This window comes from Berghia stephanieae, chromosome 2 (assembly GCF_034508935.2).
Source record: "Berghia stephanieae isolate SIO BIC M18660-M18661 chromosome 2, UCSD_Bste_1.3, whole genome shotgun sequence".
Classification (NCBI taxonomy): Eukaryota; Metazoa; Mollusca; class Gastropoda; order Nudibranchia; family Aeolidiidae; genus Berghia; species Berghia stephanieae.
This window is the reverse complement of record NC_088361.1, coordinates 100,520,545-100,537,157: the sequence shown is the minus strand read 5'-3', so window position 1 is coordinate 100,537,157 and position 16,613 is coordinate 100,520,545. Positions and strand designations below refer to the sequence as shown.

At 37.4% G+C, this 16,613-nt stretch overlaps 1 protein-coding gene across 1 annotated transcript in view; it reads left to right on the top strand.

Moving 5' to 3' along the window:
- Nucleotides 1–5,185: 5,185 nt before the first annotated feature.
- LOC144966050 (uncharacterized) overlaps nt 5,186–16,613 on the top strand; it is a gene marked incomplete in the record, with an annotated part of 59,877 nt that continues 48,449 nt past the window's right edge. Inside the window, 1 exon segment of the mRNA XM_078902059.1 lies at nt 5,186–5,285.

Below are 16,613 nucleotides of genomic sequence, written 5' to 3'. Positions count from 1 at the left end.
CTCTCTCTCCCTCCCTCTCTCTCTCTCTCTCCCTCTTCACACAAACACACACACACACACACACACACACACACACACTGGATTAATTTTCATGTTCATCTTCCTGTACTTGCCATAATAGCTAATCACAAATACTATTAACCTCAAACTTTAGCCTCGTTAGTTTTTAAAGTTCATGTTGCTTTAAATTTCACTAGATGCACTTTTAGCTCTCTCTCTCTCTCTCTCTCTCTCTCTCTCTTTATCTCCCTCTCTCTCTCTCTCTCTCTAACACACACACACACACACACACACACACACTACAACCACCACCACCACATTTTCATCACGACCACAACTACTACAACCACCACCACCACATCATCAGTACAACGACTACTTCAACCACCATCACCACATCATTATCATTACCACTACTACTACAACCACCACCACCACATCATCATTACTACTACAACCACCACCACTAAATCATCACTACTGCTACTACAACCACCCACACCACATCATCGCTACTATTTCAACGACAGCCACTACTACAACTACAACCACCACCACCACATAATCATCAATACCACTATTACTACTACTACTACTACTACTACTACTACTACTACTACTACTACTACTATTACTACTACTACTACTACTACTACTACAACAACAACAACTACTACTACTACTACTACTACTACTACTACTACTACTACTACTACTCACATCTTATCACATTCATCATATACTACTACTACTACTACTACTACTACTACTACTACTACTACTACTACTACTACTACGACTACTACTATTACAACCACCAACACAACATCATCCTCAGTACCACCATTACTACAATCACTACCATTAGGATTTGGAGCTTTACTTCATTTGAAATAAGGAAACTTAGGGGCTGTATTTGGCAATGTGTTTATATATCATAATAAAGTTCTAATCAGTTATCAATTTAGATCTATACAATATTTAAACACACTATCCAATACCATCCAAATTCCCATTTTTGTGTGAGGAAATTCCTCTTTCGGCAATGAAATTCCTCCGAGTGGTGCCTGAAATTCCCGTGAGTCAAATTGAAAATTGAAGTCTCTGCAAATTTTACTATTCTCGTCAAATTTCCAATGCCCGTCTCTAAGGAGTTAACATTGCCCATTGATTTGACTGTGCGTGAAAATGGTGCCTCACTTCAAAGTTCATTTTCTCAAAACTTGATTTTTACATTCTCCCTACTTCAAACGGTCATATCTCAGAATCAGAATTTTATAAATTTGGTATCAAATTTTAAAGCATAAAATAAGCTATGATTCGGTACCAAAATCCCTAAATTAAAAAATCCCACTTAATACCGTTTCGACGCGGAGGGTCACAAATAAGAAGTAGGAAAAAGATAAATGATTAGATAAAAATATTGATTTGACAATATCAATAATATATGTGACCCTCCGCCTCAAAACGGTATTAAGTCGTTTTTATCAACTTTGGATTTTTGGTACCCAATCATAGCTTATCTTATGCTTTAAAATTTGATAGCAAATTTATAAAATTCTGATTATTTATTGCCGAGATATGACCGTTTGAAGTAGGGAGAGTGTAAAAACCAAGTTTTGAGAAAATCGACTTTGAAGTGAGGCACCGTTTTCACGCACAGTCAAATCAATGGGCAATGATAACTCCTTAGATACGGGCATCGAAAATTTGATGAGAATAATAAAATTTGGCATGAGCTTAGAATATACATTTCATAATGTACATACAAAATTTTGAAATAATCCAATTATTGCTTTTGTAGTTATTTATTATTATGTAAGATGTCCTTAAAATAAATAAAACATCAAAAAAGAAAATATGCGACAATTTTATGACATTGCTCACTTTTTAAAGAATTTTTGATATTTAAATAAAGAATCAATGAGATGAGAATTATTAATATGGCATTTTGTCTTATATAATAGAAGAAATACGATTTCAAAATGTCAAAAGTTAAATAAGGGTTTATAATTTCAAAGTACAGTTTGAAACTACGTGAAGCCGGGTGGGCAGGGAAAGATATATCACGAAATAGGATGAAAGAGGAAGAGAAAGAATTAGAGAGTAAAACACACACACACACACACACACACACACACACACACACACACATACGCGCGCGCGCTTGTGTTTTTGTGTGTGTGTTAGAGAGAGAGAGAGAGAGAGAGAGAGAGAGAGAGAGAGAACGAAAAAGAGAAGCGAGAAGGGGAGGGGAGAGAGACTGCTTGTGCATTAAGAGAGCGGGAGGGAAATATAGCAAAGATTGCAGCCTGTATTAGTCTATATATATATATATTTTATATATATATATATATATATATATATATATATATATATATATATATGTGTGTGTGTGTGTGTGCGTGTGTGTGTGTGTGTGTGACGGAGAGAGTGAGGTAGGCATGAAGAAAGGGATGGAGGCGGAGCAAAGAATTGTAGGGATAGTTTAAGAAAGCATTTTGTTTCAAAGTAAGTCATAGTCAATCAACTGGAAACATATTGACCAATGAGATTGCAATCAAAGAAATGTGCTAGTCAAATTATTCATTGCATTGTTTCCATTTTGAGTCAGATTACAGCTTGAGGAGGAGGGGTGGGGCTTATTGTGTAATGACATACATGTAAACATGTTATTGAATCTTTCAAGTTTTTCTCAGCGTTCACCCACATTGTTGATGTCTAAAAAGACCCCCCCCCCCCCCCCCCCCAGCCCTTACCTCAGTATACAAAGAAAGCATGACAAAACGAACATATCTCTCTCTCTCTCTCTCTCTCTCTCTCTCTCTCTCTCTCTCTCTCTCTCTCTGTGTGTGTGTGTGTGTGTGTGTGTGTGTTTGTCCCTCTCTCCTTTTCATCTAACTTTCTATCTATCTATCTCCATCTATCTATCTATCTATCTATCTATCTATCTATCTATCTATCTATCTATTTATCTATCTATCTATCTACCTATCTATTTATCAATTAACAGGTCTGTCTCTCTGTCTGTTTATCCATACATTTAACTTTTTTTCATTTTTTTAGTTAGGTTGGGAAATTCCACACCCAACTTTTTCAATTTATTGTCATAAAGTTTCTATTGATGAGGTGATCACACAAACAGGATACAAATATCCCACAGCCATTCACACTTGGATTCTGTACAAATAACATTAAAAAAAGAAACAACATTCATAAATTCCAAATTTTCTCTTTATTCGGGTATCAACATTTTGGGGTAATTCCACACCCATCATGACAAGCATGCAAAAACGAGAATGACACAATTAGGAACAATAATTAACGTCTGAAATGAACACAACAACAATCTTTGTAGACTGTGACATGAGAACAATAGGCCTGGGTGGGGTTCCCGATAGCTCAGTTGGCAGAACACTCGATTCACAGTCAAAGGGAAGGAGATCGATCCCAGGTGTAGTCTCGCGATTTGAGTAAGCAGTAAATATCTTCTCCCATTCTGCTGAATCACGAACTGTTCGCCAGTTTAGGTTGTATAATTTGGCAGCACATTTGCAGCCTATCCCTCCAGATATAACGAAATCGACCGCTTTCACCGTATCTGCATGGTCATACGACACCGTATTTTCGAGTAATTCATCACCCTGATTAGCCAATCTCTATAGATAAAGGAGAGAAACGTGAACATAAATCCCTTCTAGATCCGGCTTTAAAGCATGGGCAGACATAAGTAACATAATGCAGGCCTACAATACGGCTTATTATTCAAACAGGATTAATAGGCTACACACTTCCAAGAATTTTGGATTATGTGATTTTCTAAGAAAAACAAATGTATACCAAAAAAAAAAAAAAATTGGATAAGGATATAACTATTTACTTGAAATGATAGCTGGGGTCTTTATTTGTAATATAAAACCATTGACATAGGATTCTGATTAAATATTTTCACACAAAAAAGTCACAAGAAATTCGAAATCTGTAGGGTGTGGAATTTCCCTGACATTTATAAATCTAAAATAGGCACTTAAGGCATCTAGAACAGGTTTGGGGGTAAATTTTACATGTCCGATGATTGATTAAGCGTTTCTAGCTTGTGCTTCAAAGTTGAATAAAATTTAACAATATTTTGCAATATTTGAAAACAATGAGTGTTGCACTTACCTTCAATGGGCTTGTAAAAGCTTGAAGTAGATATAATGAATGTGGGTGTGGAATTACCCCGAGTGTGTAATCGCCCCACCTTACCAATGCAGCTAGACAAAGAAATAATAGCACGTGGTGTGTATCAAAATGCACAAACACACACATATGAAAGACACGCATGCTGACGTCATGACCCATCACCCGGACATTTTAATGGCCGATATGCGCATGTAATGAGCGTTGACCAATCAGAATCATTCATTTGTAAGGTTGTCAGGGAAACCTTGACTTGTTTACAGGTTTTAAAGTTCATTGTTGTTTGAACCATGAAATTGTGGAAACAGTCATCCTTTCTCTGAGATAGATAAAGACACGTGGTTTCTTACACGCTATTGGGCTGAGGAAAAGACTCAGTATTACTAAGCCTTGGAAAGGGTGGCTATCTGAGAGAAAGTCAACTCTCGTTTTGAATGTTTCACTGATAGTTGTATTTTTTAACTTGAAATTTATTTAACTTATCGTCAATGTTTATGTTGAATTATTATGTTTTCATGTGGAAAAATATTTGTTGTTTCTGAAACAACCAAAAACTGAAATTTGATAATTTTGACCATGTCCACTTTAAAACCGTTTTCTTCGTTTTCCAAATCCCGACTTAATACCGCTTCGAGACGTAGGGTCACATATTTCGGTAAATACAAATATTCTTAGAATGTCGAAGTATACGATATGGGGTAATGTTATATGATGAGAGGAGACTTCACTTCGTGTTTCTTTAAGACGTTTATACAGACTCAAAAGGCGTTTTGCGATGATGACATACATGTCAGTGATCGGTTCAACATAAACAATTTAGGGAGATTGCTAATCATATTATGAAGAAGAAAGCGCTCGAAGGTCTCACCTTTTTCAAGGCATTCCATATAACTCGTAATAGCAACTGTAACCATCCAAGCAAAGCGTATTGTACGTATTCATTGAAATGTTTTGTTAAATCTTGTGTACAAGCTGTTAAATGGCGGTTTATATCAGTCCATTATGCAATCAGCCTGTCTGCCTTTTATATCATTTATCTTAAATAACTTGTCAAGTTGGTTCTATAACACAATTCTTCTGGCGCTGGTAATGGATGTCTGAAGGTAAGTTTGTGTATCTGTTTCTAGTCTATATCATAAGTTGTGATAATGGATCATAATGCAAAACAATACACATTTCTATGACGTTTCTTTGTATTGCTTTAACGTGAGCCATTTCTACTCTTTATATTGTCAATATTATTTCGCTTGCTCTCTTAGGTATTTAAGCTTTTTTTTCTTATATAAAGGGCAATAAATATGCTGTGGTTATTAATTACCTGAAGGTCAACGCTTATCACATTGTCAAATATATAACAGGCCAATAATTATCAATGACGATCCGACGCAACTACTTGTGCCTCGATTTCGCTCGCGAAGAGCCCAAATTTGTGACATAATATGGGACGCGGCCGTTTCGTATATGCTATTTAAATTTTTTAAAAACATAATTACAACGCTTTTTATCAATAAATATGTCCGAAATTCGGCACAGAGTTTTTAGTAAAGAGATTATTTTAGATTATGTTAAGCGGGAAATCACGAGCAATTACTAAAAAGACATTAAAAACAGATGTTTGCTCTTTTGAGTGAAATATTTCTAAAGCTATCAAGAGCAGATAATTTTCCATGATTCTATGCACATTTCATCTTTTTATGTTTCAAATTTCATCGGAATATGATAAGTACTTTTCACGTATTATCACAAAACATCAACCCAATTTGCTATTCAATGAGTGTACTTCTTTTACGTACAGGACTTTGCACTATCCTTTTGAATCCGAATAGCGACGTAACCGACTCATTGTTAACGGGCACCTTTTTACTATCACACTCTTTTATTGAGATGTGATATTACGACATATTATGTCGCTTTTTATTTCGTCACCGACCGACCAGCTTTTAATACTTGTGACCCTCCGCCTCGAAACGGTATTAAGTCGGATTCTTCAATTTTGGGTTTTTGGTACCCAATCATTGCTTATTTTATGCTTTGAAATTTGATATCAAATTGATAAAATTCGGTTTATTCATTGCCGAGATATGATCGTTTCAAGTAAGGAATGTGTAAAAACCAAGTTCTGAGGAAATCGACTTTGAAGTGAGGTACCGTTTTCATGCACAGTCAAATCAGTGGGCAAAGATAACTCCTTAGATACGGGCATTGAAACTTTGACGAGAATAGTAAAATTTGCAGAGACGCCAATTTTCAATTTGACTCACAGGTATTTCAGACACCACTCGGAGGATTTCAATGCCGAAAGAGGAATTTCCGCACAAAAAAGTGAATTGGGACGGTATTTGGTATTGTGTTTAAATATTGTATAGATAACTGATTAGAACTATATTATGATATATAAATATATTGCCTAATACAGCCCCAAAGTTTCCTTATTTCCAATGAAGAAAAGCTCCAAAACCTAATGGTAGTGATTGTAGTAATGGTGGTAGTGAGGATGATGTGGTGTTGGTGATTGTAGTAGTAGTAGTAGTAGTAGTAGTAGTAGTAGTAGTAGTAGTAGTAGTAGTAGTAGTAGTAGTAGTAGTAGTAGTAGTAGTAGTAGTAGTAGTAGTAGCAGTAGCGGTAGTAGTGATGATGACGAAGTGATTATGGCTGTAGCTGCAGTAGTAGTAGTAGTGGTAGTAGTAGTAGTAGTAGTAGTAGTAGTAGTAGTAGTAGTAGTAGTTGTGGTAGTAGTAGTAGTAGTAGTAGTAGTAGTAGTAGTAGTAGTAGTAGTAGTAGTAGTAGTAGAAGTAGTAGTAGTAGTAGTAGTAGTAGTAGTAGTAGTAGTAGTAGTAGTAGTAGTAGTAGTAGTAGTAGTAGTGGTAGTGATGATGATGATGATGTGGTGGTGGTGGTTCTAGTTGTAGTAGTGGCAGCAGTTGGAGTAGTAATGATGATGTGGTGATGGTGGTTGTAGTAGTAGTGGTAGTGATGATGATGTGGTGGTGGTGGTTGTAGTAGTAGTGGTAGTGAAGTGGTGGTGGTGGTTGAAGTAGCAGTGGTAGTGAAGATGTGGTGGTGTTGGTGGTTGTAGTAGTAGTGGTAGTGAAGATGTGGTGGTGGTGGTGGTTGTAGTAGAAGTGGTCGTGATGAAAATGTGGTTGTGGTGGTTGTAGTGTGTGTGTGTGTGTGTGTGTGTGTGTGTGTGTTTGAGAGAGAGAGAGAGAGAGTGTGCTGAAAGTTCATCCAGTGATAAGTAGAGCAAAACGAGGCTAATGTTTCAGGCGAAAGTATTTGTGATTAGCTTTTATCGGTAAGTACAGGAAGGTGAACAAGGAAATTAATCCAGTGAGCGCATGTATGTGTGTTTGTGTGAAGACGGATATATATATATATATATATATATATATATATATATATATATATATATATATATATATATATATATAGAGAGAGAGAGAGAGAGAGAGAGAGAGAGAGAGAGAGAGAGAGGAGAGACAGACAGAGAGAGAGAGGAGAGAGAGAGAGAGTTGAGCTAAGTTTGTTTGAAGGGTTTTTACGGCGATTGCAACACTGATTGCAGTAGTATTGGTGGTGGTAGGGGTAGCGTTGTGGTGGTTGTAATAGTAGTTGCAGCAATGGTGATGTGATGGTGGTGGTAGACATGATGATGTAATGGTGGTTGTAGTATGGATGGTGATGTGGTAGTTGTTGTAATAGTGGTGGTAGGGATGGTGATGTGGTGGTTGTAGCAGTAGTGGTGGGGACGGTGATGTGGTGGTTGTTGTAGTAGTGGTGGTAGGGATAGTGATTTGGTGGTTGTAGTACTGGTGGTAGGCATGATGAGGTGGTTGTAGTAGTAGTGGTAGTGATGGTTGTAGTAGAAGTGATGATGATGTGGTGGTGATGGTGGTTGTAGTTGAAATACTAGCAGTAGAGATGATGATGATGTGGTGGTGTTTGTAGTAGGAGTGGTAGTGATGATGACTTGGTAGTGGTGGTTGTAGTGGCAGTGGTAGTGATGATAGTGTGGTGGTGGTGGTTGTAGTAGCAGTAGTGGTGATGAAGATGATGTGGTGGTGATGGTTGTAGTAGTAGTGGCAGTGATGTTGGTGGTTGTATTAGTAGTGGTAGTGATGATGAACTATTCAAAATTCTATCATCCTTGGACATTGATGGTAAAGATTTAAGAATATTACGGAATTTGTACTGGGAACAAGAAGCAACAATGCGTGTTGACAACGAGCTAAGCAGTTTTACACCTATTAGAAGAGGAGTTAGGCAGGGGTGTGTTTTGTCTCCAGATTTATTCAACCTCTATAGTGAAATGATATTAAGAGATATCGAACATAAGAAGGGGGTGTGTATTGGAGGAAAGAATGTAACAAATCTGAGGTATGCAGATGATACGGTTCTACTGGCAGAATCTGAACATGAACTACAAGAATTACTGGATGTTGTAGTCAGGAGTAGTGAAAATATGGGACTGGAACTGAATATATCTAAAACAGAATGTATGACGGTATCTAAAAATAATAACTCACCAGCCTGTGTAATAACAAGCAGAGGACAAACAATACAACAAGTTGAATGTTTCAAATATTTAGGCTTCAATGTAACATCCAATGGAAAATCAGATTGTGAAATAAAGAAAAGAATAGGTATGGCGAAGAATGCATTCAACCAGCTGCATACAATTATGAAAAACAGGAATATTAGCATGAAAACAAAAATCAAAGTCCTGGATTGCTATGTACTGTCTGTGCTGCTATATGGTTGTGAGAGCTGGACCATAAACAAGACCATGGTTAAAAGACTGGAGGCAGTGGAAATGTGGTTTTAAAGAAGAATGATGAGGGTGTCATGGATGGAAAGGAAAAGAAATGAAAAAATTTTAGAAATGGCAAACAGAAAAAGATCACTGATAACAAAAATCATCAAACGCCAAATGGAATTTTTAGGACACATTATCCGCCACCTGGTTTGGAAGTACTCGCCTTGACTGGAAAGATGAATGGAAAAAGAATAAGAGGAAGACAAAGAATAACGTATTTGAAAGGGATAAGAACTTGGACAGATGAAGCTGAGAAAGGTGGCGCTGCTTTAATAGAATTGGCAAGAGATAGATCAGCTTGGCGGAAGATGACCTCCGACGTCTGCTTCAGATATGGAACTACATGAGATGAGATGAGTGATGATGATGTGGTGGTGACGGTTGTTGCTGTAGTGGTAAGGATGATGATTGGTGATGATATGGTGGTGGTTGTAGTAGTAGTCACTGGAGGGGGCTATCCTTGGAACAATTTAATCTCACCCGAATTTGACGGAAGTTGCCCGTAACCCGAAATATTTTGATCCAGACCGGATTTTTTCCCGTTGAAACCGGAGTTTTGGCATCACTGTATTGGCATGAGCTTAGAATATGCATTTGATAATGTACATACAAATTTTTGAAATAATCCAATTATTACTTCTCTAGTTATTCATTATTATGTAAGATGTCCTTAAAATAAATAAAACACCCCAAAACAATGCCGACAATTTTATGACATTGCTCAAACAGTTTATCTCGTGTTACAAATGCTTTGAATCTAATTTGTCCAGGTCAAAATCTCTGGTCTTAGTTACAACAATCTTGTTTCCAAGACAAAGCCAATTAATTCAATCCTAACTTCAATTGCCCCAAAATATAGTAAACTAAAAGCCTGTCTGTCGCTTCCATTTGTCGAAAATCTGTGGTCCTGGTTAATGATAAATTAAGACGTGTAAAAACCAGGAAGTTCGAGCGATGTGTAGGTCGTCATGCCTTTTGTTCCCTAACTCTTATGCAGAGGTTCAAAATCTTCACACTTCACTGACACTTTTATAATAATTCTATTCATTCCAAATAGATGATTCTGGTAAATGAATTTAGAACTGAAACCAGCAACAAGCTGGCGTGGGCTTAATGACCGAACAAAGACAAACAAAACAAAAAACTAAAAGAAAAAGAAAAACAAAACAAACAAAACCACCAAACAGATACATGAATAAAATGGACAACATAAATAGCAAAAATCATATGGCGGCATAAAACAACGAGAGTCATTCCGTTGCCCCACACGTTAAACTTAAATCAAATTTGTCTAAGAGTTACTAACAGTCAAGGGATAAGTTCGCCTGGGATTTTTTAATATAATTTTATTATTAATGAACAACAACAACAACAACAATAATAATAATAATAATAATAATAATAATAATAATAATAATAATAATAATAATAATAATAATAATAATAATAATAATAATAATAATAATAATAAATAATAATCATGATTATAATGATAACAATAATAATAATTTATAATAATAATAATAATAATAATAATAATAATAATAATAATAATAATAATAATAATAATAATGATAATAATAATAATGATAATAATAATAATATAATATAATAATAATAATAATAATAATAATAATAATAATAATAATAATAATAATAATAATAATATTAATAATAATAATAATAATAATAATAATAATAATAATAATAATAATAATAATAATAATAATAATAACAATAATAATAACTTTTATTAGGTCCAATGCAACCTAATTTAGACCACACAACACATGGCTGAATTCTTTTTTAAAACAACATATAAACCATTTAGTTAGCAAATTCATTACAATGTGCCTGAAACATAACGTAGATATTCAAACTAACTTAGTTCACCTAGATATTAAAACACGGTACGAGAAAATAAATCAATTGTCATATAAGAAGTTACAAACAAAAATGTGGGACGGTAGGGTACACACAATAAGAAAAGATAAATAAGACACGAAAGAATGGTAATCATTGGAAGAAACATTAAATTGAATATTAGCACTCTTTTTTTTTATCCATTATTGTTTCATCATTTCATATTTGGCGGTTCCTTCTAGCTGGTACTACAATCATAAAATTATGAGCATACTCAATGTCTCAATCGTTTCTATGTTATATGTTTGTGATGAGAATATTGGCTATTAAGCTTAACTGCTGGTCAAAATTACTTCGCGATGGTGGTGAACGAATCGGCGATCTCAAGAAGTGGGTGAGAGAAGGATCTAGAAATGACTTTGGGTTTGAAACGAATATTTTTGTGTTCGTGGATAGCTCACACGGTAGAGCCACGCTCTCACCTGCCAGGCGGAGTTGTCGTACCAATAAGGTCGCAGGTTCAAACCCCACCACCGCCGCGAAAAAAATTTTTTATTCTCTATTGTCTTCTGGCACTTTTCTACTCACTTCATATCTTGTTGTTACCAACATAAGTGCCTGCTCCACTCACTTTTCTGAATTAAAAATTCACCCCATACACCGGAGCATACTCAATGTCTCAATCGTTTCTATGTTATATGTTTGTGATGAGAATATTGGCTATTAAGCTTAACTGCTGGTCAAAATTACTTCGCGATGGTGGTGAACGAATCGGCGATCTCAAGAAGTGGGTGAGAGAGGGATCTAGAAATGACTTTGGGTTTGAAACGAATATTTTTGTGTTCGTGGATAGCTCACACGGTAGAGCCACGCTCTCACCTGCCAGGCGGAGTTGTCGTACCAATAAGGTCGCAGGTTCAAACCCCACCACCGCCGCGAAAAAAAATTTTTATTCTCTATTGTCTTCTGGCACTTTTCTACTCACTTCATATCTTGTTGTTAATCATAAAATTAATGATGTTATTAATTCATTTTTTGTTATATAGGATAAGTATAAGAACCACCTTCATTCGTCATATTTCTAATGAAAAAAAAGGAAAGAGTTAGTACTTATTAGGATGTTTCTTGATTAGAGTTGATGAAAAATTAGGTAACTAAAACTGGCGCTTATCATATTGGACAGCAAACAAGAAGCAAAATTACATAAGTTAATTATTGTAGATGCCATCTACCAACAAGTTGTGGACCAAATTGACACGAGTATGTCACTAAATAAATAGATGCTTGATGTCACATCAAAACAACAAAATGATTTAACCTATACATTTAACGAGAAAGTATTATTTTAACTAAATTTTCCATAGTAAAACCATGGGTGTCAAATGGCCCCCAAATAAGAAAATAGGACTTTCTAGTATTTACATCTATTTGCAAGTCATGGGGGCCAAATGGACCCCAAATCAGGAAATATGACTTTCTAGTATTTTTCTCTTTGCAAGTCAAACGGGGGGGGGGGGGGGGGGGGGGGGGTCTTCTTCTTCAAGTGTCATCTCATGGGTTGAGGTCGACTTGAAATGACACGCCAGTCTTCCCTGTTGACGACTTGCTGACTGCATTCGGCTGCCGACAATCCTGTCCATGTCCTCACATTATCTATCCAAGTTCTTGCTGGCCTGCCTCTTCCTCTTTTCCCCTCAACTCTACCCTCAAGAATGTCCTTGTTGACAGTTTGATGGCGTCTTAGGTATCCAAAATACCTTAATTTTCTTGTTTTTATTACTTTCATTAGGGTCGGTCTGATATCAAGGATGTCACAGACTTCTTGATTTGTTTTCTTTTCTTTCCAACTGATTTTTCCAAGGCGACGGAAAATCCACATTTCAAAGGCCTCAATTCTTTTCTCTATATGTTTGTTCAAGGTCCATGTTTCTGAGCCGTAGAGAAGTGATGAGTGGACATAACATTTGAGTATTCTTATTCTCGTTTTCATCTGCGTTTGTTGCGAAGTTAAAATGTTATTCAGTTGGCTGAACCTCGACTTAGCTATAGCAATCCTGTTTCTCACTTCCAGCTCATTCTTTCCATTGTTGGTCATTATCTGTCCAAGATATTTAAAAGAATCTACTTGTTCGATGTTTTGATTATTAATTTGGACTTTTGCAATTTTTTCAGGCTTCTTTGACATGACCATTACCTTCGTCTTTTGAACATTCATCTCTAGACCCTTTGCTGTACTGTTCAGGTTTACTTGATTTGCAAGGATCTGTAGATTTGTCTCGTTCGATGCCAACAATAATGTATCATCTGCATATCTCAGATTATTTATCCTCCTACCTCCAATAACAATACCTGGAATGTGCTCGGTTTTACGGAAGACAAACTCTGTGTACAGGTTAAATAGATATTGGGAGAGGATACATCCTTGACGAACTCCTCTTTTATTTGGCGTGAAAGATGACAGATCGCCCTGAATCCTGATGGCTGCTTTTTGATGCCAATATAGATTTTTGATTAGCCGTATATTTTTGCCATCAATGCCTGCCTTTTCCAGACATGTCATTATTTCTCCATGCTGTACCCTATCAAATGCCTTTGCGTAATCGATAAAGCATGCATAGATTTCTTTTTCATGATCCAGGTATTTTTGTGTTATATTATTTAAACAGAAAATTGCTTCTCCTGTCCCATTATTTTTTATAAAGCTTAACTGTACATCGCCAACTTCATTATCGATGGTAGACCTGATTCTTTCTAGGATGATCTTCAATAATAATTTAGTTACATGGGGCATCAGACTTATTGTGCGGAAATCACTGCAAGTTGTCGCCTTTGGTTTTTTCGGTAGCGTGATGTAAACCGATTTGGCAAGTTCGTCTGGAATACAGCCTGTATTGTAAATACTATTAAAGAGATCTGGTAGTTTCACAATTGAGAATTCTTTCAAAAATTTTAGCATTTCTGTTACAATGCCATCTTCACCCTCAGCATTGCCATCTTTCATATTTTTCAATGCATTTTCTATCTCACATGCGAGTATTGGAGGACCGTCAGTGTTGTTTGGCAAAGGTATTTGGGGCCTGTCATCATCAAATAACTCGCCAATGTATTGACACCATCTTTCCTTTATATCCTCTTTCTCAAAAAATATTTTACCATTCTTGTCTTTAATACAGTTATTGTTGTTAGTGGTGCGTTTTTTGCCCGAAATTTGTCTTATTTCCTCGTGGGCTGCTTTTCCATCTAGGCCAAATATTTCGATCATCCTGCATTTGTGGTTAAGCCAATTTTCTTTTGCTATGCGACATTTGTGTTGGATTTTCTTATTCAGCGCTTCATACTCTGGTTTGTTCTTCATTTGTTTACGCTCTGACATGAGATCCAAATTTTCTGGTGTCATCCATTGCTTTCTTGTTCTTTTCTCCTTCTTTGGAATATCCGAATTTTATGCTGTCTTTGGGGGGGGGGGGGTCTAATGGACCCAAAATCAGGAAATAGGACTTTCTATTTTAGTATGAAAATAGGGAAAGCGGCTATGTACAAATTGATCTCTAATATGCGATCACGGCGATAGACAAAAAGAGGAGGGCGAGGGAAAGCGTGTCCAGTAACTGGGTCCTGTTTAGGAATATTAAATTTTGCAATTAAGGGGAGTGAGTGGGCCACCAGTGGGAAGTGAACTAGATAATATGGGAGGTGAGCTCCATTGAGGAGTGAACCTAGAACTATGTGAGGTGGACACTAGTGGAGAATGAACCAGATAATATGGGAGTTGGGCCAGAGATGAGAGAAAACCGGATATCATGGGATGTTGGCATATGTGGGGATTAAACCAGATGCTCTAAGAGTTGATCACTATTGAATAGTGAACCAGAGACGATTGGAGGTGAAAGCCAGGGGAAGTGAATAGAAGACTATTGAATTAGAGAACCGGTGGGAATTGAACAAGGCAAGTTGGGATCAGTGGGGATTGAACCAGGGACTTTTGGCGATGGACACGAGTGACGATTGAACCAGGGACTATGGGAGTTGGCAATCAGTGGAGAGTTAACCCATATCTGTGTGAAGTGGACCCCAGGGGGAGTAAACAGGATAATATAGGAGCAGGGCACCAGTGGAAATTGAACTGGAGAGTATAGGAGGTGGGTACCAGTGGGGCGCAAGTGATGAGTGAACCAGAGACTATGTTAGAAAGGCACCACTGGGTACTAAATTAGAGACAATAGGAGGTGAATACCGCTGGGGAGTAAACCCAGAAGTAAGAGAGGTTGGCACCATGGGAGAGAAACCTGAGACTATGTGAGGTGGGCACTAGTGGTGAGTGAACTCAGAACAGTGTCAGGTGGGCACCAGTAGGGAGTGAACCAGATACTATGTGTGCTGGGCACCAATGGGGGGTTATCCAGAGATTATGGGAGACGGGGCCCGTATAGATTGAACTTAGAACACTTAGAGTTTGAGAGCAGTGGGGAGAGAAACCGGAACAGCAGTATTTGGTGGATACTGTAACTTTATTCAGTTGACAAAATTACTTTTAGGGTAACAACTGCAAAATAACAATAAATAACAAAATGTTACTAAAGCTCGCAACACAACATATTAACAATGTATAACACTACATAGCTCCCGCCAGAGCTTTTGTTCATTTGTCATAAATCCAGCCGATCAGGGGGTTTGGATAATCGTCCCCTTTCAGTGCGTTTGGGATTCGGTCTGCAAGTTTCCTCATCAGGAAAGATCATACGTTTCTCCTGGTTGGTTGCACCCGTTTTACTCTCTCCGTGTTCTGTGCTTTCTTCGGTCTTCCCGTTCGTGGTGGTTCATGTACCTGAACAGGTTGATCAATGTCACAGTGTGCGGGTTTTAGTCTGTCGATTGAGACTGAGTCTTCTTTGTTTCCTTACTTGTAGTTTGAAAACTTTTGTCACCGGTTTCTAGAACTCTATACGGTTCCTGTGTACGGAGCCTGGAGTGGTCTTCGATGTCCATCATGACGTATGAACACGTATTTAGCTTTGCTGATGTCCGTGGTACGAAAGCTTGTTGCTTTTTTATGCGTGGACGGAGGAACTGGACGAAGTTGACCCACTTTCTCACGGAGGTTTTTCAACATTTCAGGAGTATTGGTGTTGGGATCAGGACCAGGAACAAAGTCTCCAGGTACTGTAATAGGTGCCCCATATACGAGTTCTGCGCGAGGTATCGAGGTCTTCTTTTGGGGCGGTACGTATACCTAACATCACCCAGGGAAGTTGATCAATCCAGTTTGGTCCTTCTAGTTTCGCTCGAATGGCTTCCTTCATGCGGCGGTGGAAACGTTCAACCAATCCATTTGCTTGGGGATGGTAAGCTGTTGTTTGTTTGATTTGAGTACCAAGGAGTGTGCACACGTTTGACCACAACTGTGAAGTGAACTGTGGTCCTCTCGTTTGTTGTGTTTGCCTCCTTTAATTGTTGCATTAATGGTAGCTCCGGTGGACATAAAGTGTTGTCTGCCGCTTTGGCAGGTCCCGGAGGGTCGGATAATCCTGTTGAGTTACAAGGATTGGACTTCTGCTGGTAGTTGGCGTAGAAAAACTTCCTTAAAAAGGAATCTGGTTCTTGTCCCGGAGGGGACTATGGCAAGCATTTGTCCAATAGTTCGCTTGGTTTGGAATCACCCAGACCAACCAATGTCTAAGATGCGAGATGCGGCTTCTCTTTCAGAAAGTTTGTAATTGTCTATGAGTCTTTGTTTGGGGTTTCATATTTGTTG